Here is a 20,796-nt window from a genome sequence, read left to right as displayed (position 1 = left end):
CCCCGTTGAGTTCTCACTCTCAACCAGACAACAAATGAAAAGGACTCCAAATGCAGAGGTTTGACAAAAGTTAACTTTTAAGAAGGTTATTTTAAAGAAAAAAAAAAGAAAGACGGACAGAAAGAAAGAAAGAAAGCAAAGTAAACGTCCCGATTATAAATGCCTCTCAGCCAGTCACTAATCTGACCCATATGCGCTAAAAAGGCAGCAAGCTTTTAACATGGAATAGAAGCAGAGCATGCACCGTGGTCCCAACATAATGCCTCAGAGAAGCAAATCAACAAAGATCCTTTGTTTTCTTCACTTTCCTCTCACCCCGGCTCTGGAATCTTGCTGGCTAAGCGCAGCACAAAACACATCGCAACTCCAATCTGTTTATGAATTTAGTCCCAGAATTCCTCAGTTGAATCGACCGAGTTGTCTTGGTGTCTAATCTAAAAGCCAGACTTGCTCTCTCTAAAGCCTGGTGCTTAAACTCCTTCAGATCAAATGCAGCGCCTTGACATACTTTATCACACCGCCAGAGAAGAAAAAGAGAATATATATATGGAGAGAAAGATGCAAACAACAACAGAGCTGAGATGAAAGCTACTTACTTGTCTTCAAACCGGGGAGGAATAGAGCGGAGGAAGTTCCAGCCGATCTTAATAGTTTTCAGCTGTGGGCCAGATGGTGGTACACTAAAGGCTGCAGCAAGGCGAATTGATGGGGTTTGCAAACTCAACAAGAAGCTTTTGCCTAGACACATGATACTTGACATTCAAACCCAACTTCCTCCGCCCACAGTTTGTCCGAAAGGAATCGTTTGGAGTTTTGCATGTGCAAAAAGGAAAAAAAAGAGAGACCCCTTTTCTACAGGAACTGTTCCACCTAGATGGCATAACGGGGATGACCTATAAAAGCCAACATGCAAGAGGTTGCAGTCTGACCCCTTTTGCCAGAGTATGTGATTCATCATCACTCTATGTGCCCTGGCAACAGCCTTAAGTCAACACCTTGGCATCAATCGAAACAGCGTTAAGTCGCAACACCTCTCCAACAAAAAAGCCTTAAAAGCCCCCCTGTGGGATTATGTCAAAGTAATGATACCTTTTTCCTTTTTCCACTGCACTTCAGAATAAATTCAGCTCTCAAAAGTGTCTGTCCTGGCAGCTGAAATGGTGTTAAACCACTTTCAAAAATCTGACACTTGATTGTCCTCTTTTATCACATAAGAGATGAACTGTCTGGGAAACAATCAAAGCGAGGACCAGAGGGCAGGGGGAATCTCAAAAAGCACAATGTTTTTGCTGACAAACACCTGAAAGTGAAGCCCAATTACGCTGCTCATTGAGAACACTGAAAAGAGCTGTGCAGTTTATTTTTTCATCTCCACATCTAAAAACTCAAAATATCCTCGTTACCATGAACGACAGCTGGATTCTTGGGATGTCACGGGCATGGCTTGGGTGTGTGCGATATGACAACAATGGCAGCTCTTGAAGAAATTAGTTTAGATGCTGTAATATCATTTTTCTCAATGAAAGAGACTTTTTTGCTCTTCTCCCAACTCGCTTTGGTAAGAGTTTCATTGACAGATAGTTCAATCCCATCACCTGCCACTTACTTTTTGAAAGACTGCCCTTTTCCAGACAGTCGGCTACTGACATGGTTCTGTGTAAAAAACATCCGGCAGCTCAGGTTAGTTTTCTTGGGGTCTAGTCAGTAAACTGTCAGTATGACACTGCATCCGTCACACAGACCGTATATAAGAAGTGGACATAGTCATGGTGACATAACCCATTGGTTTGTGGACTGTGGGTTTAAAGCCTTCATTTTGGCATTTTGTCCTTTGTCATTTTGGTTTTTGACCCTCGCCATTTTGGTTTTTCTTGGAACCAGAAGTGACACAGGAGAGTAGACCTTAGTAAAATCAAAAGCTGAATAATGCAATTTTTTTCTTTCATGAAAAACACACTGACAAAGGGTCAAAGTTCTAGAACCAAAACAAGCACAAATTCCAAAAGATAAGACATGTAAATGCTTCAAGATTAAAGTGAGATGTATTGACTGACATATTTTATGTGCTAGAACAAAACATCTAAATCTGTTAGGGTTGTGTTAACCACAGACCTTATTTCAGACATCTAACCATAAAAAACTAATCTGATTCAAATGACTTTGAGACAGGGAACTCATTGCCGGGTTTAAGGACTTATTACTTCAGCACTCTACAAAATCAGACTGCTTTTTGCAAACAGAGGAATCATCCATTGCTGGTAATCATTAGAAATAAGTTTAAGGCACTTTATCATTGGCTTCACAACAAAACTATTGGAGGAAGTGCAATTGACCCCTTTTGGAAGGCTCAAAAAGAACTCATGTTCATTCTCAACAAACACAGATGTACAGAACAACACATTTGTGGTAATGGTGAAATTCCATCAAAAAAGGATGAAAAGGAGGTAACTAAAACATAATATACAGATGGCTCACATGTCTTCATAAGAATGTTGGAGATGCACTGCTAGAGCGAAAGAGGAATTTTAAATATTGGCCTTAAGCTGGTTCCACAACAATGGAGACATTCATCCAAATATAATGATTGTTCCCTCGACCCAGATGAATTCATGACTGTATTAGCATTGACGTGAAAGCATAAGTGCCAAGTATGCGTTGCATTTTGCACATAGACTTCAAAGAGCTGCTGTCAAATTTTGTGTATGTGGCATGTTACAAGCTCAGAGAAAAGTGTCTTCAGAGAATCTTTGTTTGTGGGATAATCAGCATTTTTTTTAAAGACAAAAAAGGTTACAAAACACGAACAGCCAATTTAAAGGTTATTCAAATCAGTGAAGGACATTTCTTGTTCTCTTAATGGTTTCTGGTTAGAGATTTAGCATGCTCAGGGCCTTGGGTGGTGGTGTGTTTTTGCTGGCCAGCAGACCTTTGGTTTCTGCCTGAGAGAGCATTTAAAACTGGGAGGGTCACAGGATTTGGGCTGTTCTTTTCACTTTATTTTTCTTGGGTTTTACTTTACACTGCCCTGTATCATTTCATGTTTGCGTCTTGTATTAACAGCTGGTGTGGGGTAAGGGGAAGTGGTTGGCCCAGACACTTTATGGGAAAGTGGGGCCCTTGATGCTACACAGCCATGGATAGAACTGTAAAGGAAAGAGGAAAAATGAAAGGAAAATGCTGCATAATAATGATGAAGTGAAGAAATTTAAGCTATGATTGATATCCATAACACTTTTTTTTCACTAATTCGTCTAAACAGTATAAACAGTGTCTATCTGTGTGGTTGCCTCGACTGCAGAGGATGTTCAAAACAGCAGCAAGGAAGCAAGACAGACACAATTCAAACGCATCTAGGTCAACAGTTGAAAACAATACCAAATGAATCATCCTTTCAGACTTTGTTTAGTAACTAGGCTACAGATTCATACTTTATTTTTTCATATTTCATGATCAGCAGCAAAGTGTATAAGGAGAAAAATCAAGTTGGACTGTATGAAAACTAATTACACGGGAGATTTAAAGCACTTAAGCATCTTGCTACCAACTGCTTCAGCATTAATGTTTACCGTCCTTATGGTCTACACATTTGCATGAGTTCAGGGTCCAATTCTTTCAGTCCTTCGCTTGGAATGTGTGGGAGCGGGGAGTGGGTGGAGAAAGCAGGAATGTGCATCTCAATGAGAAGCATCTCAGTGGATTTCCATTGAGATCTGCAGCCTCCACATGATTTGTGTTCCATACAACTAGTTAACCAAAGTAGTAACGGTACCAACACTATGATGACGATAGCCAAGAGTGAATGCAATCTTTCCATCCGCCACTACCCCACACTGGACACTCTGAACTACATTAGCTCAAGCAATAGTTATGTTGAATTGACTGACATCCAACCTGCCCTTGATTTGAAGCCTTATAAAGCAGGTATGAAGTAAGTTAACAATTCTGGCTACACTGTAAAATAAAAATAAAAATATGTATGATTTGGCGATGGCATGCCATTAACAGTTCTCCTTTTTCTTTTTAAATGGTAAAATCAGTTGGATGCCCATAGATATCGTGTTTTTTTTTATTGATGCAGGAAGTGTGCTTTTTTAAACCCTATATGCCTGTTCCTGTTTATAAGTAAAACATAATGTCACCTGGGGAGCGATCTATAGACTGAACTCTGAAGCTTTACTGTGTGTGTTTACATCTCAGTTTGTGTTGTAGACTATGTCTGAAGCAGTTAGTTGTCGGAAGGCAAAGTGCATTGACATTAATTTAAAAAAAAGGAACCAGTCACACTGAAATCTATTTTCCTTCAAACTGTCCAACAGGAAAACTCAATAGGTCATGAACTGGCCTTTTTTTTGCTGAATCTACACAAGGTAGCTAATTAAAAGAGGCATGCCATGCAACATCACAAGGTACAGGGTCAAAGCAGGAAGGTGTCTACAGCTAATGTTCCTCAGCTCAAAAGGTCATGTTATGTCTGCTGAAATGCTGTACTGGTGGTATGAGTATAATAACTCCTTGTTGGTTTTAATTGAACTGTTTTTCTAATTCACCTTTTGACTCTGTCCAGCAGGAATCTGGAGAAAACTAATTCAACACCTCAGTGACATCTGATGCAAAAAGTCCCAACAGCGTTACATTATGTGAAATCTGATGTATTGGTACTAATTTTTCCTCGAAGCTCTATTTTATGTCATGAGCCATGAAGATGTGAAACCAGTTAAAGATATCTGCTGAATGGTAAATCCAGGAAGATTAATGACTACAATCACTGAAAAGTAGGCTGTTCTGTCTTTTTGTCTCTGCCTTCTTTTGCTTCCTCTTTCTCACCATTGGTCAGACTGACTCAAAACTTTAACAGTTTAGATTGCAAAAGTCAAAAAAGGAACATCGAAATCTGCTAAATTAAAATTTTATTATGAAAAGTAATGATGTTTCGTAATCTTTCATTTCAATAGTTCTCCATTCCCGTAAACTCCACTCACATCAACGTTGTTTCTTGCCACAGCCGCCAGATCTTTTAAGCAAACAAGCTGTGATCATAGTGGACGTAGTGGTTTGGTTTTGGTGTGCAGTTTTGAAGCCTCATTTTGGTCGTTTTAACCGTCATCATCTTGGTTTTGCAGCAGCCATAAGTGACACAAGAAGGTTGAGCCAAGTTCAACGGAAAGCTTAATAAAACACTTTTTTGGCAGCAAAATGTTAGACTTAACGTTCAGGAACTGAAAACACACTGCAAATGGGTTAAAGTTCTAATACAAAATCATGGACAATTTCTAGATGGGAAAACACCGTGGTAGTGACCTGTCATTCACCAGCAGACCACGTCACTAAGGAATACCCTGATCTATCGTCTATTGTACTCTATTTGGGACAATCCTTTCTAAATGCACATGATGCTGTAATGAAGAGGATGATTGGGAACATAAACTCAAGTTGACTGTTTTTGCAGAGGTAATTCATCGTATGAGATTCTTACATCAGACAGAGTCAAGAAGGCCATTAAAAAGAACTCAAGTTTAAGACATTCCCACACTGGCTTCACCTTTCAGACATGGAGGTGGCTGCCTGGCTCTGATAAACACTGGACACTACCTGCTCAGCAACAACCAGCACAGAAAAGTAAACGACTGGCTGCTGAGCATAGTGGTGCATCTAGCAGTTAAAGTGCCACATTGTCCTCAGGCAGTGTTGTAGACAAAAACAGAGATGGCACCCAGAGTGGCAAAAAAAAAAGCTTTAACTGACAATATATTATCCCTTAAATCATACAATTGTGTGTTATTTATTGAAGTAAATTATATTTACATCAATCAGTGTATTTACTAAGAACTTTGGCATTCATCATATATTTATTCTGCCATTTTCTGAAATGAAAAATATAAAAAATTGTCTCAATAGAATCAGACTGAATTTACAAAGTGCAAACCGTCAAAATACATCATAGCCTCTTTTCCAACTTCTACATTGCATTGTTATGTAAGATTAGTTGAGAACGCTCCAAAAACAATGTTAAGTGAACGTTAGAAAAATAACCTCTTGATAATGTTCCGCAAACAACAAAAAAGTTCAGAGATTATGAAAACAGTGTTCCAAGAATGTTTGGAATGTAACGTTCTGAGAACGTGTCGCATGTTGCTTTCTGATAAAGTTTTGGAAGAAAGGTTCCAAGAACGTTATGCAAGAAATGTTTCAAGAACATTTTGAATGTAACATTACGAGAAACATTGGAATGTGACGTTCCATAAGAATTGTGCAGAGAATGTTTCGGGAGAATTGTTCAGAGAACGTTTGGAATGTAACATTCTGAGAACGTAAGCCTTTCATTTTTTAGCCAACTTGTTAGCTAACTCACAGAATTAACATTTATTAAAAGTAATTCAAATTTGCAGTCAACAGTCGATATTTCAGCTCACATAATTGATGGTTAAATGAGAGTCCTCAATGTGATATATCCATATTGTTTCAAAGATAATTGCACAAGACAGGAAAGAAAAGATTATTTACTATTTCATCGAAACCCTTTGTATATATATACAAGAGATTAACTTCAGTCATTCACAGATATGACAGCTAGTGCTGCCATGGTGGGAAAAGCAAACCTGTATTCTGAACATTTTTACAAGGACTTTCTTTCAAGACTGGACTCACCTTAAGTGCATACTGTTTGACAATGTGTTTTGGTCTCAGTATAGTGGGTTCTGTAGTCTAACAAGGTCACATGTCTTTATAAAGCACTGCTTGATCCAGTTTTTTCACCAACCTTGAATGCCAACATTGACAACATGGTAACTCATTGTTAAAAGTCAGCTATGTTGTATCAAACCCTAAAGGGTAATATGTAATATTCAAAAGGCCAAGTGAAACTGAAAGAGAACAGAAATTGACGATCCCTCCATATTACATTAAATTGGAAAAGTAATGATAAATAATATCTGAATTCCAAATTCTGACCTTTTCTCGAGAGGCCTCTATTAAGCCCATTAGCTCATCTTTTAAAACCGTGTAAGTTCAGAGATGCTTCATCCCTCCAGGTTCTATTAAAACCAAACCAGTGGTGACTTAGATTTAACCTTGGAAGCAATATTAGATGGATGGACAGCAAAGTCAAGGTCCAAAATTTGTATGTGTACATTGACCAGACATTCATTAACATGCGTCTTGTGTCATCGGATCACAAGTGGACAGCTCTTTTTACAAGTGTAAATGAGCACAAACCACTTGCCGAGATTGCCTGGGGTGCATTCGACCACGTATCTTCTTTAGTGTAAATGCTAATGCATCCCGATGAGTCCCTGACAAGGAACGCAAGCGAAAACACGTCATCAAAACCGTGGCTCTTCTTTTGTTCCTTCTTTTTCTCATCTCCAGTGCTCAAATTAAATAAACTGGCATTAAACATGATGTCTGAAAATGCAGTGAGAGATTTATTACGAGTGTGTGTGTCTGTATTGTTTGATTTCTTCTTTAAATTGCAAGCAGACTAGGCACAGGAAGTACATTGTTGCCTCCTGCAATTGGTCTTTGCAAACAAAAATGAAGAACTTGTTTATTTTCATATAAAGCAGGGAAATTAGATCCTATCACAAGTTGTGATCAGATTTGAACAATGCCATAGATGAGCGTAGGCACCTGCAGTCACACACATAAGTCTATCCTTGGTGCATTTTAAAATTCTTCTTTATCAAGTCTAAACATTCTGCCATCTTCTTCATTTTGAAAACTGAATAACAAACTTGCGATATCATTTATGTTGCAGTTTATATCCATGTCTGTCCAAAATGTCACCACTTATCAATTTTATCCTCTTAAACAGTTGTGCAAAATTGTCACAATAAGCATGTTAGTACCTAAGTCATGGCCAAAAATGTGTTTTGTGAGGTCACAGTGACCTTTGACCACCAAAATTGAATCAGTTCATCGCTGCTTCCAAGTGGACGTTTGTGCCAAATTTGAAGAAATCTACTGAAGGCGCTCCTGAGATATGGTGTTTTTTAAATGAGACGGATGTGACGTCACAGTGACCTTGACCTTTGACCTTTAAACTCTAATCATTCATCCTTGAGTCCAGGTAGACATTTGTGCCAATTTTGAAGAAATTTCCTCCAGTCGCTCCTCGGATATCACGTTCACGTGAAAGGAGCAAATGGACGGAGGGACAGCTCAAAAAGATAATGCCTAAAATTTTTTAATATGCTTCTCGATGATGGAAAGTAATGAAGGCAGGAAAGTGTTGAGCACAATTTTATTGAAACCAAGTTGGCAGTGGTTCAGCTGTACAATCCGCACCGAGAGTTCACACAAGTGAAGGACATTTGCTGTGACATTTCACACAAACTGTCCCGGACCCGGCAAGCTGATTGGACCGGAGCTCCAGGCCACTGTTAAAAATGTTAAATGAAATGTGTCCATCATAGTGAAAACGACATGAGATAGCTTCAGTCAGAACTGTAGACCGACCGCCCTCCTAGCAGACTTTAACCAGATGGTACGATCTCTGCATGTCATCCCACGTGATTGATTGCATGCACGTACGCATTAACACAATGATCTTTCAGTGAGTGAAGAGTGCGTGGCAGAGCGGAGTGGGGGAAAAACTGGAGGAAAAACTGGACAGCACAGTTGAAGAAGAGAAGAAGAGAGATGGAAAAGCTGGAGCTGAGAGGGAGGGCATTAAAAAGGAGAAAAAGCCTGCAGGAAAGTGACGCTAAATGTTGCAAAATTATGTTCACGAACCAGGGACATGGTTAACAGCACCTTTCCTGATTTGACTATGTTTAAAAAATATATATAATACATAGCAACACTTAACCATGCTCTATAGGAAAGCAAGAGATGAATATGCATGGAAATTATATAAAAATCATCGTTAAAATCATATCTTTAATAATGGTACTGCAATTAGCTCTTAAAACCAAAGACTCTTGGCTGTTTGTAACTAGTTATTGTGTGTTAAAAAAATGAAACAACGATATGTTACTGACAGTAAACAGAGGAAAAACACGGTTGTCTTCTGTGAGTGTGTGGAACTTGGCCTGGGCTTGAGATTAAGATTTCAAAAGTCATGACATATTGCTTGAGACATGCGTGTGGTACTCCGCGGGGCAACAGAATGTAATGAAATATGTGGATAAGTGGCTTTAAAGACAGTTCTGTGGCAATATCAGACCTGTGCCTCAGATGTTTGTGACTGCAGCCCCCTGATACTCTCTGGTAAATGATACATCTCGTCAGGATATGTGACGTGCAAGTTTGACATTTTCAACAGAAAGCGGCACTTTGGTGCATCCTTCAGATGGGAAGGATCAGCAGATGTAAAAATATCTTTTGAATGGCGTCTGTGAAATATGTTTCGGGCTGTTCTGACTCTGATATGTTTACCCCTTTGGGATGTCTGCGTAAGAACTAATGGTAGGCTCACCGGTTTTAAAGAGCTTTATGGTCGTTCGCGAGCGAGCTAAAGTCTTGCAGCCCTACTTCCATTAGCCGAGGAAACAGCCCCAGTAGCAATCATTACTGCATGTATGTTTTACTTTAGAGGATGATATATGATTTCAGTTAATGTTTATAATTATAAGAGTGTGTTCTTTTATTTTACATATTAGGTTTATCAGAGTAACCCCAAGGACCTGTGTTTAAAGTTTTGCACTGAGGCAAAAAATAGTCCCAGTTGGACCAGACAGTGAAATGACAACTAAGATTCATGTCAATTATTACATTTTTATATATATATAGTCATTTATATGTCATTTATGTTCAATCTGAGACATCATTTTGTGCAATACATTTTCTGCAATTGCATTTATGTGCAATCTGAAGTCATGACATCTTTTAGTTCTTCTTGATAGTGGTCGTTAAGAATTCAATCTTTGACAACACTGCTTAATAACTCAATGAAGAACAAAGCAATAGGCATACAGATCTTGTTTCAAGAAAATACATCAGTCAAGTTTATTTGTTTTGCTCTGAATCACAATCAAAGGCTAAAGGGGCTACATAGTGCTTTAGTGATGAAAAGAAATGTCCCAAGAGAATCCAGAGTTTCTGCCACCAAAACCCAATTAAGATAAGCACCTAAATCGAGATTGAAAAAAAAATATTGAGCAAAAGAAGAGGAAACATTGAAGAAGGCTTCAAAAAGAGCAATCCCATTACAATGACTGCAGTAAAGACCTTCTCAGTGGGGTGGATTCCACTTTCAGAGCATCCCAATTCTGATAAGAGGAGTCTTAACTGTAATGCCAAACCCTTAATCTAACTTGGCTGTTACATGAAGCTAACTATTTCCTGAATGTTTCAACCAACCAGTTAATACTAATGCAGCTATACTTCACATGTTTAAAAAAAACAAAACTATCACAATGTGAAATAAATCTTAGTTTAGCCTCATTGTGTTTGTGAAGCATAAGATTGAAAAAAATAGAGGAACTTCTTCTTGGCCAACAACAGTGCTCGTGCAAAGCTTCGCCAAGTCTTGTCATCACATTGATTTTGACAGATTTGGCATCACTGTGCGCGTGCAAAGACCAAAACTTTCATCCACATCTGTACTACAGCTGCAAGAATTGGTTCATGCACATGATTCCCCTTCACAACAAATGTCTGTTTGTGTACGGGTGGTGTAAATTAGTCGGCTTAAGAGGTGTTACTGGGTGCCTTTTTGAACATTGCCCGGAGCCAAGGTAACCTTTTCCCCCTGGTTCCAGCCTAACGCGATGCTAAGCTAACCACATCATGACTCCAGCTTGATACGGATCATGTTATCTCACTCTTATATCATATGAGCATATATTTCAAAACATTTAGAATTGTGCCTCTAACAAATATCTCTGGTACTACCAAGCAGGGAGTATAGGGATAATATCTGAATGGTTTAATAATTGTGATTTTAAAAGAAAAATTGGAAAATGGAATTAGCAATTTCAGCAAAAGCCCATGTTCCTACCATTCATGTTGGCAGTCAACAGTGTCATTTTTATAAATGAATGCATCACTGACTTGGGTAAAAGACTCATAATTAGTGTTGTGGTAGTTTTTTTCTCTTTATTAAGCTCTAATGGACAAGTCTGTTTCTGAATTCCTGGGAAGAGGAAACAAGTTGGCCGAGGTCGGAATATCTGGAGGGACATGGCAGCTTCTCCAAAGTTTCTGGGTAAGCATCGCACGGATCTGTCAAGGGCCATCATTTAAAACCACATTGAACGGATTCTTATGCTGCATCCCAGACACCAACAAGAAAGAAAATCAAAAGTATGAAGAACACATGCAGACAATCTGAGAGTTATGAAAATATGCGATCCCTGTGACAACCGACATCATAGCGCTTCTTTTCTGTGATATCTGAGCCACTCTCTGCCACAAATCTTTGTATGTTAACTATTAATTAAAAATCAATATAGTGTTTTCTTACACCCCTAATGCCCACTGCCATCTCTAAACCAACACTTATTTCTATATAAATGTTACTTTAATCTAGAATCTAGGCATATCATCTTTAAATGGCTTTGAAACTCTATGATTTTGAACTAAAATACATTTTCAAGATGTTATCAAGGTCATTTCATCACCCACATTTTCTTTTTAAGTAAAATCTTTGAACCAGTTAGACAAAACCAATAGAGTAATACAGTGCATGACAGCAGGTACTCATTACAATTGTGATTGCTTTTTAAATTTGTGGAGATTTTCATGGGGAATAAAAAAACAGCTCCTTTAGCTGATGGAACACTCGTAAATCTTAAAGAATGATTACAATGGGCCATTTATGAGCCAAATCTACCTCGTAATTTACTTAAAATCTACACTCCTGGTTCTGCATGATAAGGCATTCCTTAGCTCTACCATAAAATCATAGCCATAGTCATTTATACAAGACCATATTTTAGAAGTCTTTCTCAGGTCATACTTACTCTCACTGAGAGGGAAAAGGAGGTGCATAAGAAGCAGACAAGGCACTCAACACAAGCCACAAGGTCTAGAGAAGCTCAGATTCTATCTGCATGATAAAAACACCCCTGCTCCCATACAAACTGCCCTCTTTTAAATGGTAAGCAAGGTGCTGCCACAGAGGCACACCGCTCATGTGAAGCCTTGCCAAAAGAAAAACAACTTCAGATCACATTTCCGTCGACACCTCCATTCTCGATGCTTGAAAACATCAAAGCTCCAACTTTGTAGCGTGCAGCCCCACTTTTTCTCTGCCTCTTTATCACTCTCTGTCCTCAGAGTGCCTCTGAAATAATAAGACACACAGTGCTGTGTAGTTTGGACCGTTTACCTGATAAAAGCATGCCACGATGAACTGGGCCACAACGAGTGAGGAAGTCTGGCTGTAAAAAGGTGTAAGATATGTAAGGTTTCCCTTCTCATCACTTATTTACTTGTCTAATGATTGATCTTTAGTGAAGACAATGCCAGAAAATGAGTGCAGGTGCATTAAATCCTATACCTGTATAAAAGACAGGGTAATGGTGCCATAAGATTTAATACTTTTTATCTTTTCACTGTTTTACTATATCAAAAAACAACGACGTTCTCAATAACTCCCTTTTTATATTACCGTATTTTCCGCACTATAGGGCGCACTGGATTATAAGGCGCACTGTCAATGAATGGTCTATTTTCAATCTTTTTTCATATATAAGGCGCACCGGACTATAAGGCGCATTAAGCGAAACAAAACAGTCAGTCAGTCAAACTTCCTCCACTTCCGTACCATTGATTCATTAATGTTGAATTCTCTCGCAGCTGCTCTATTCCCATGTTCTACTGCGTGACTGACAGCCTTGAGTTTGAAGTCCGCGTCGTCAGCGTGTCTCTTGACAGGAGCCATGTTGGGTCCTTATACACACACACTGTAATGTGATGGTGAAGCACAGTATGTATTACTCCGCGACGCTCCTGACTACGGTGGCCGTGATGCTGCTGCGGTGCGGCTTTGTAGTTTACAAAGTCTACTAAAACATGTTGACAGAGCGCCGTGTACCACACAAAACCGCTTCGAGGTCAGTAAGCACAACCAGAGTTAATCCATATATAAGGCGCTCCGGATTATAAGGCGCACTGTCGTTTTTTGAGAAAATTAAAGGCTTTTAAGTGCGCCTTATAGTGCGGAAAATACGGTACATTTTCAAACCTATAAATATGAAAGGCATGAGCGGTAAACACAGAAACCACCATATTAAAAAAACAGCTAAGACTGGTGCCAATAGCTCATGGTTGACTGTTGTGACACTATCTGACATACAGGTTTTCCAGGTGCACAGCATTCAGTAATAGTGACTGACAGAACAAGCATAAAAAACGTGTCCTGAGAGGATAAGCAGGATGGCATCAAAAATGTCACCTCCTTCCTGTTCATGTTATATCACAAAGCAAAGGGAATATGCACAGCTGGATGTGATGTCAGAGCTGTATGTGTGAGTGGTACACCATATGCCACTGGTTGTCTTTTGTTCCCATAATCACAGAGAGAATCGCAGAACAATCAGCAGGTGCAGGTGCTCTGGGGGGATCCGGGCTGAGGGGCTTTTAGCACTGTATAATGATAATGATATATAATGACAACTTCACTGACAGCTCTCAGAGTGTGTGACAGCAGATATGGGGCCTTACTGTTTCTGCGGACGGTTGATGTTTCAGGTGTCTTTGTTGTGCTTCACTCATCAGTGCTGCATCTTCTGTGGGAAGGAAAAAAGACAAGAAAGAAACTTTTAGAGATGAAGGAAACCGTAGTACTAGCTCACTCTGTGTACAGATTACATAACCAATTTTATTATAATCTATATTTTTTTTTTGTACGTCCAAAACGTTTTAATAGTATCCTTAAGAGTTTTGTGGTGTACACCCTTAATGAGCACAAACGTGAATGGATCAGACAACACTGAGGAAACATAGTTTTGTGTATGCATAAAAAGTTTTAACAGAATAATTAAATAAACAAAACCAGATAATATATTCCACCACAGTTATTACGTCGGTGAGTGCTTGATGACTGAGGTGCTGACTCAGCTCTTTCCACTGGTAGCACATAAAAAAGTGTTTTATTCAAGCACCATGAGCTGTGCTTTCTGTCCAATACTATAAAGCATTTTAATTCATATAAGCTATTGAATTTGGAGCGCGGTGTCAGCTACTGAGATTTGTGAGCTGTCAGTGTTTATTAATGGTTTAAAGAAAGCAAACAAACACATTGATCAATCACTCTAAAATAAAAAACAATTTTGAGTTCAAAAAAATCAAAAAAATCAATGAAATACTTCTCCGGCAAATCTGAAAACAAAAACCGTAAGACAGCCAGATTCACTAGAATGCTACATCTCCTTTCTCTTTATTAGAGCTGCAGTCCCTAAAGTTTCTCCCCACGGGACTCTTGGTTTAACATTTTAGAAATTGATGCAGAGTTAATTTAGTCCTTAAAAAGGACAGACTCCTTTCCAGATTAAATTGGTTGTTGATAAATGAGGGCCAGAGTAATATGTTGCCCTGTAATATTGAGTAGTTATCATGGAAACGCCTGAGGAGTTAGTGGGAAATGACATTGAGAGCTGTAAAGGGCAGAGTGTGCGGAAATGTGGAAGGTCCTGCTTTAATGAATGAGTTGAATGAGTACTGTATGTTATTTTGTGTTGATATAAACTGCTGCAGATCACGCTGATCAATTTAGAATATCTAAATTGGGCATTTGGTCTTAGAGACACACATAATAATGTGTACAGTGTTCATGGAGATATTTTTCTACGCCCTCAAGTTCAAGTTGCTGTAAAAAATAGCAACAAAGTCGAACACGTCAGCAAAAATCTGAAATCCACATCCACAGAAATAACATAAAACGCAGAGCCAGCAGTGAAGGCTGCAGTTATCCAGCATAGAAGGAATACGGAATTTAACAGTTACGAAATGCAGCTCAGTCACCAGGGAAAATGTTCATATTGTATATTTCTTCAAACCCTAGATACGTTAGTGCATTTGAGCATAGTTAGTGCCATATTAAAATAAGAGATGTAGTATATTAATAGGACATTATTGTAAGTCATATGGTATAATAACGAGTATTAAGAGCGAGGAAGATGGTTGGAGTTGTGGTGGATGGTTCAAACAAAAAACAGGACTTCACCTCAGACCAGTGGTGGTGTTCCAGGTGAAGCCGTAGAGGCTGAGTTTATCTTTGTTCCCAAAGGTTATTACCCCATATTAAGTAATATTCCGTACTAAAGTACGCTAGTTACGTTACGTTGTTGCGTTACGTTGTTGCGTTACGTTGTTGCGTTACGTTGTTGCGTTACGTTGTTGCGTTACGTTGTTGCGTTACGTTGTTGCGTTACGTTGTTGCGTTACGTTGTTGCGTTACGTTGTTGCGTTACGTTGTTACGTTGTTGTTGCGTTACGTTGTTGCGTTACGTTGTTGCGTTACGTTGTTAAGCTATGTGTTGCGTTACGCTGTTGCATTACGTTGTTGCGTTACGTTGTTGCGTTACGCTGTTGCGTTACACTGTTGCGTTACGCTCAACTCAATCGTGTTGTTGCCTCTCTGCTCTGCCTGTATACGTGTATATGAGTGTTGTGCTGTGAGTGTCAACTCAATGTGTTGTTGCCTCTCTGCTCTGCCTGTGTGAGTGTGTGTGTGTGTGTGTGTGTGTGTGTGTGTGTGTGTGTGTGTGTGTGTGTGTGTGTGTGTTGTGTCTCCAGCTCTGGGTCAAACACACACTCAGACCTGCAGCTCTTTATACATTCCTGAAACAGAAAGATATCAGAGGAGAGAGACTGAGACAGCAATGTGACCTGGCCATACGTTTTGATAAAGTCCCGACCTCGCCTGCACGTTGTTATTGGCTCGGGGCTTCACGCCCACTGCCCGAAGACTGACGCCCACAAACCAACACAGCAACATTAGAAGGACAGGGAAAATCCAAGCAGAGGGCAGAATCTCTGCAGATACAGGCACTGACACACACGTTTAGATGGTCATAAGGAATTATTGTTCTGTGAGTCTAAGAATTGTTTTTAGGAAAATGCTGCATTGTATAAAACACAGAAGTCATCATATAAGAAAGAACAGAATCACACTATTTGTTATTTATCATTTAGGCATGACTTGTAACTACCCTATTTAAGATTCTTTGTTTGTTTTCCACAAAATCGGATGTGCCCTTGAAAAAAGATGTGTCCAATGTAATAAAAGTATTCATTTCTCAGCAAAACATAAGGCAAAGTGATTACTGTATGTTGAAGAGCCATTTTATGAGTGCTAGGCATTTTGTGATGACTATCAGGATAATATTGTTATTATATCCTGCATAACTCAAATCCTTTTCTTCCCCATACTATAATTTCCACCTCAACAAAAACAAAGCTGGCATGATAAATGTTTCCAGTCTGTCTCGAGCAGAGGAATAATATAGAATGGATTGTATTCAGCATTTCAGCATTTCTCTGTGTGTATGATGTGGACACGTTGCATCTAACAGTATATTACGATGAATAATGTGGAATAATAGATCAAGAAACAACTGTCATATTCATCTGCCCTCAAGCAAGGAGTTTAGGAAATGTGGTTTTACATTATAGATCCCGTAGAACAAAAAAGACTCACGCAATCTGTCTTCTTCAATTGCATTCTGGGATATTTAATAACAGAGGTTAGTTTTGACCCTCATCAGGTTACATAACAGATCTCAACAAGAAAAAAATAACAGGTTTTTAGGGATGCTGTGCACAGTGTGAAAGACCATTTCATTACATGGTTAAGTAGTTAACAATTCAATTAATCTAATCAGTAGTAGTGTAAACGACCGGGTCTGTGGCCAGTGGGCAGGCAATCAAGCCTCCAATAAAAGGCTCCAGTCTGGTCCCTGTAATAATGGCACGTTGGGGGAACATGTGATAGAAAATGGCAGAGGATTACAACACCATTCAGCTGAAATTAATTCACCCTGTTCCCCCTCATTAGTGGAAGCCAATCACCCAAAAATCATAATTAAGATACACAGGCAATGAGAAGCTTGAAGTCCTGGGGATGGGGGGGGTTACTTGTCATGAAGGAGTTAGTTCTACTGGATTAATCTCCTTCGGGCAAGTTTTGACAGCTCTGTAAAAAAAAAAAGTCGACTCCAAAACAAACTCCAAGAAGCAGGCCTTGATATAGCATTCCAAGTCAGGTCCAAGTGTGTTTGTATGGTCCCATATGAAATATGAACCCAGCTCAAGGTCTCCAGGACAACAAAAAGACTTCCAGAAGAGAAAAAGAAACAAAGACAGCTGGAGCTGGGGCTGCAGCAGACTAAGTAGGGGGAAATTTTAATTACAACAAAAAAAAGATTGTTGTCGCAGAAAATTGGATTGCGATCCAAAAAGAGGATTGAAGCAGGTCTAATACTAATGTAGTAAATCCAATATAAGACATCTAATGAAGTAAATCCAAAAATATGTATAATTAAAAGTCCAATCACACGCTGAAATCAGTTCTTCCCATTGCTCCAGGTGCAGACAGGATGGAGAAGGGTTCTTGTCAGTGAGGAATGCGTTTAAGTGGACGAGGTCCTGGTGGTGCAGCACCTTCCGTCGTAATAATCCTCATTAAAAAAAGAAAAGTTTCCCCAAAGATCTTGAACCTTTTATTTTCTTCCCTCTGGGCTCTGAAAGTTTCCTGATAAGAAAACGGCATCGTGTGGGCAGCAGCACCAGATCCAGCATATTCAGCAGCATGCTGGAAGTGGCAGATAAGAGACACACGCAGAGACACAGATAGCGCCAGACTGGCTCTGACCCATTTCTACTTCCTGAGGGGGCAGGGGGTCGCCCTGCACTGGGCCCATGTCAGGTTCTGTGTACAGAGGGGGGGGGGGGGGGGGACGAGCTGGCAAGTGCATGTTAAAAAAAATCTGCGGTGTCGTGACCTACGCGGAGAAGCTACAGCTCGTCAAACCGCATCAGCTCTGAGACATTTGAGAAACAAATGGTTGCTCAAAATGATTACATGATGAATATAATAAGTGGAGACTTCGTGACTCCTGGGCGGTTTTTAAATAGCTATTCCTTCATGGTACATTAGAGCTCTTAAGGCATTAGAATGACATTTGGAAAGGATTATATATGTGCGCTTTAAATACACCAGTGAGAACTGCAGCGTATATCATGAGCGGCTCTTGAGCTATCTATAATATTATTTAATAATACAAGTCATTTTTTTGGTCTGTTATCAAAACATTTCATTCACTGGATTAATGCCTGATATCCGGGGCTGTTGTGAATCTACTGCAGGGGTTCTCAACCTTTTAATAAAAAGATTAAAAATCCAAGGACCTTCCCAACTTAATGAGAAAAAAAAAAACATGAGAAAAAAAGGGTGAAAAATAATAAAACGTGTTTATTTTTACCGTTACCCGTCACTGCCTGCCATTATCAACTCAAATGGGATGTATTGGGTATCAATTTTCCTAACCACACGCTTTGAAGCATTTACTGGCCCACGGTTGCCTCCCACATCACTTTATCGTTTAAAAAAAGCGATCCGTTTCGCGTCACTGCATACGAGGGAATGTCAGCTAGCGTAGAGCGGCCAATTTCAAAACATGTTTGCCGCAACCTGACAATATGTTGTGAATGTCGTGTCCGTATTGAAACATAACTCTGTCAATGCATTTATGCTAAGTTTGAATTACTAGGTTTCACCATTTGAAATTAAAGTCTACTGGATGAACTTTGAATGCATTCCATACAATTTGAACGTAAATCCAGTGGAAGAGGCAACAGAAGCGATCAGCCAACCAGATGTGTCCCAAGAGAACAACAGGCCAAGGTGTTTCAATGAATGAAATCTCATTAGAACTATTCCGCAACAACCAAAAGGTCCATCTTTTAAACAAGAACAACACAGATGAGACTTCCTTAAATTGCTCAGAAAACAAAAACGGTATTAGAAATGGAAATATCCGTCTGCTTATGAAGTTTGTGGGATATGACTGAAAGCTTAAGGAAAGCCACTTAAAGGACCTTGTGGTAAAACTGATCTTTGAACTGCTGTTTTCACGAATTTATTTAGAATCTCAGTTTTGCGACAAGAAAAATTCTCAGAAAAAATTCCATAACGACAGAGCAGAGAGGGAAATCATGTTGTATGACTAAAAATGTACTAACAGCTACTAAATGGACCATGTCGACCTTCCATACATTGTAGAATCATGACACGTGTGTTCAGCAGCCGTTTTACATGTACAATAATCATCTACATATAACATACAGTACACCATAAACTAAAGCAACCACCAGGCATTATATACATGCACCGTATCCCAAATGAAACACAATATATATGTTGATAGGCACTCTTTTTTTTTCATCATTTCATTCAATCAGTGAATGGTTTAAAATGTTATTTTTTATATTTTTTGTTGACTTTTGTTATCCGTCCACATCCCCAGATCCCAGCAATAAAGTTGTTTTTAAAAAAATTCTGACAGAAAACTATATTTCCATCAGCGCGGTTTGAAGCTGCGAGGCATGCGTCCTTCAGTGCACACAGGGAGGAGAAAATTGAGTTGGACATGTGATGAATAAAAGAAGGTCTATTGGAAAAATCACTGAGAAATATGTGAGGTGCAAAGCGTGTTTGTGCTCATGACATATACTGCATCTCAGAAGATTTGAAACTTTGCCAGCTACACACACACACACACACACACACACACACTGCAGAGAACTCTGATGCAGCAGAGCTCTACTGCATCTCCATTGGTGTGCTTTAGCAGAAAAGAGTACTTGCAGCAGTTTTAATGTACAACCTGACCCAGTTCAAACACTAACTGATATTCCATGTTGACTTCAGTTAAGCTGCGTTGGACCGTGACTCCATGCGAGCGAAGCAAAATCAGTTTCTGCACGCAGCAAGACCGCTGGCTGCGAAGCAAATGCAACACGGAGATTTGTATTATTGATAAAACATTACCAGAGCGGATCCTTGATTTGGAACAAATACAGACACACTTTACATCTCTGGCTCTGAGCCTGGCTTACCGTGCATCTTACTTCAAAGTGTGTGCGAGTGAATTCTGCTGTTTCCTCATGTGGTTCGAGGGGTTTTGACAGACAGCAAATGATCCCCCCCCGCTGAGCATGACACTCAAAGCTGAGGAGACCTTTTCTCCCTTTGTCTTTGTGTTGACGCTTTCTCAAGCAGCTACCTGAGCAAGTCAAAGCAACAAGGCAGCGCTTTGAATTCACAGCGGTTCTGCTGTAGAAACACACCGTTTGTTAATGTTTCTAACTGGCAGGAGCTTTTTTTAAAACTTGACAACATAAAGATCCTAAACGGGCCCCCCTTTGTATCTCCTGTATGCAATGTTTCTTAATGCAGTAGCCGACAGGAAGTAAACATGGACCATAGCTGTTGCTCTGGCAACGGAATGGCAATGAAAAGGTCTACTGCAAGCGAATGCGGACCCTTGTTAAAGAAAGGTTTCTGTTTGTCAGTGACCCTGGTTGTTACAGGCTAATATAAGGAGCAGTTTACCCATCTAGAAGATTCTGTCTTCAATCAACACAAGAAGCTCTGATTGCTCCTATAGCTACCACTACCGGGAACCGCTTGTATCGATTGGAAATTAAATAAAGTGGACACATACATGATCCACTCATTGATTAGGCTATTCAGTCTGATAATGAGGCAAACTGAATCCATTCAACCTCCCAGGATGTAATTTCCCATGTGAAGGTGCGGACCACTAAAGGTCCAGGCTATCCTTTGAGCTCCAGCAGGATTTCAAGAGTCTAGCTGATGCAATCGAGCCTGGAAAATCTCTTTAGTTT

The 20,796-nt window shown here is 39.6% G+C and overlaps 1 protein-coding gene across 2 annotated transcripts in view; it reads right to left on the bottom strand.

Moving 5' to 3' along the window:
- Positions 1-20,796, bottom strand: part of gulp1a (GULP PTB domain containing engulfment adaptor 1a) — a 75,848-nt gene that overhangs the window by 33,768 nt on the left and 21,284 nt on the right. Inside the window, exon 2 of one of the 2 annotated variants that reach the window (XM_054615109.1) lies at positions 13,609-13,673. The gene's annotated coding sequence lies outside the window, so the exon portion shown is untranslated. Of the gene's footprint in view, positions 1-596; positions 689-13,608; positions 13,674-20,796 lie in introns of those variants that run through there. The other variant, XM_054615110.1, reaches the window with a different exon arrangement.

Source organism: Anoplopoma fimbria, chromosome 16 (genome assembly GCF_027596085.1).
Source record: "Anoplopoma fimbria isolate UVic2021 breed Golden Eagle Sablefish chromosome 16, Afim_UVic_2022, whole genome shotgun sequence".
NCBI classification, from domain to species: domain Eukaryota; kingdom Metazoa; phylum Chordata; class Actinopteri; order Perciformes; family Anoplopomatidae; genus Anoplopoma; species Anoplopoma fimbria.
The sequence above is the reverse complement of the archived record's forward strand: the minus strand, read 5'-3'. Positions and strand labels throughout refer to the sequence as shown.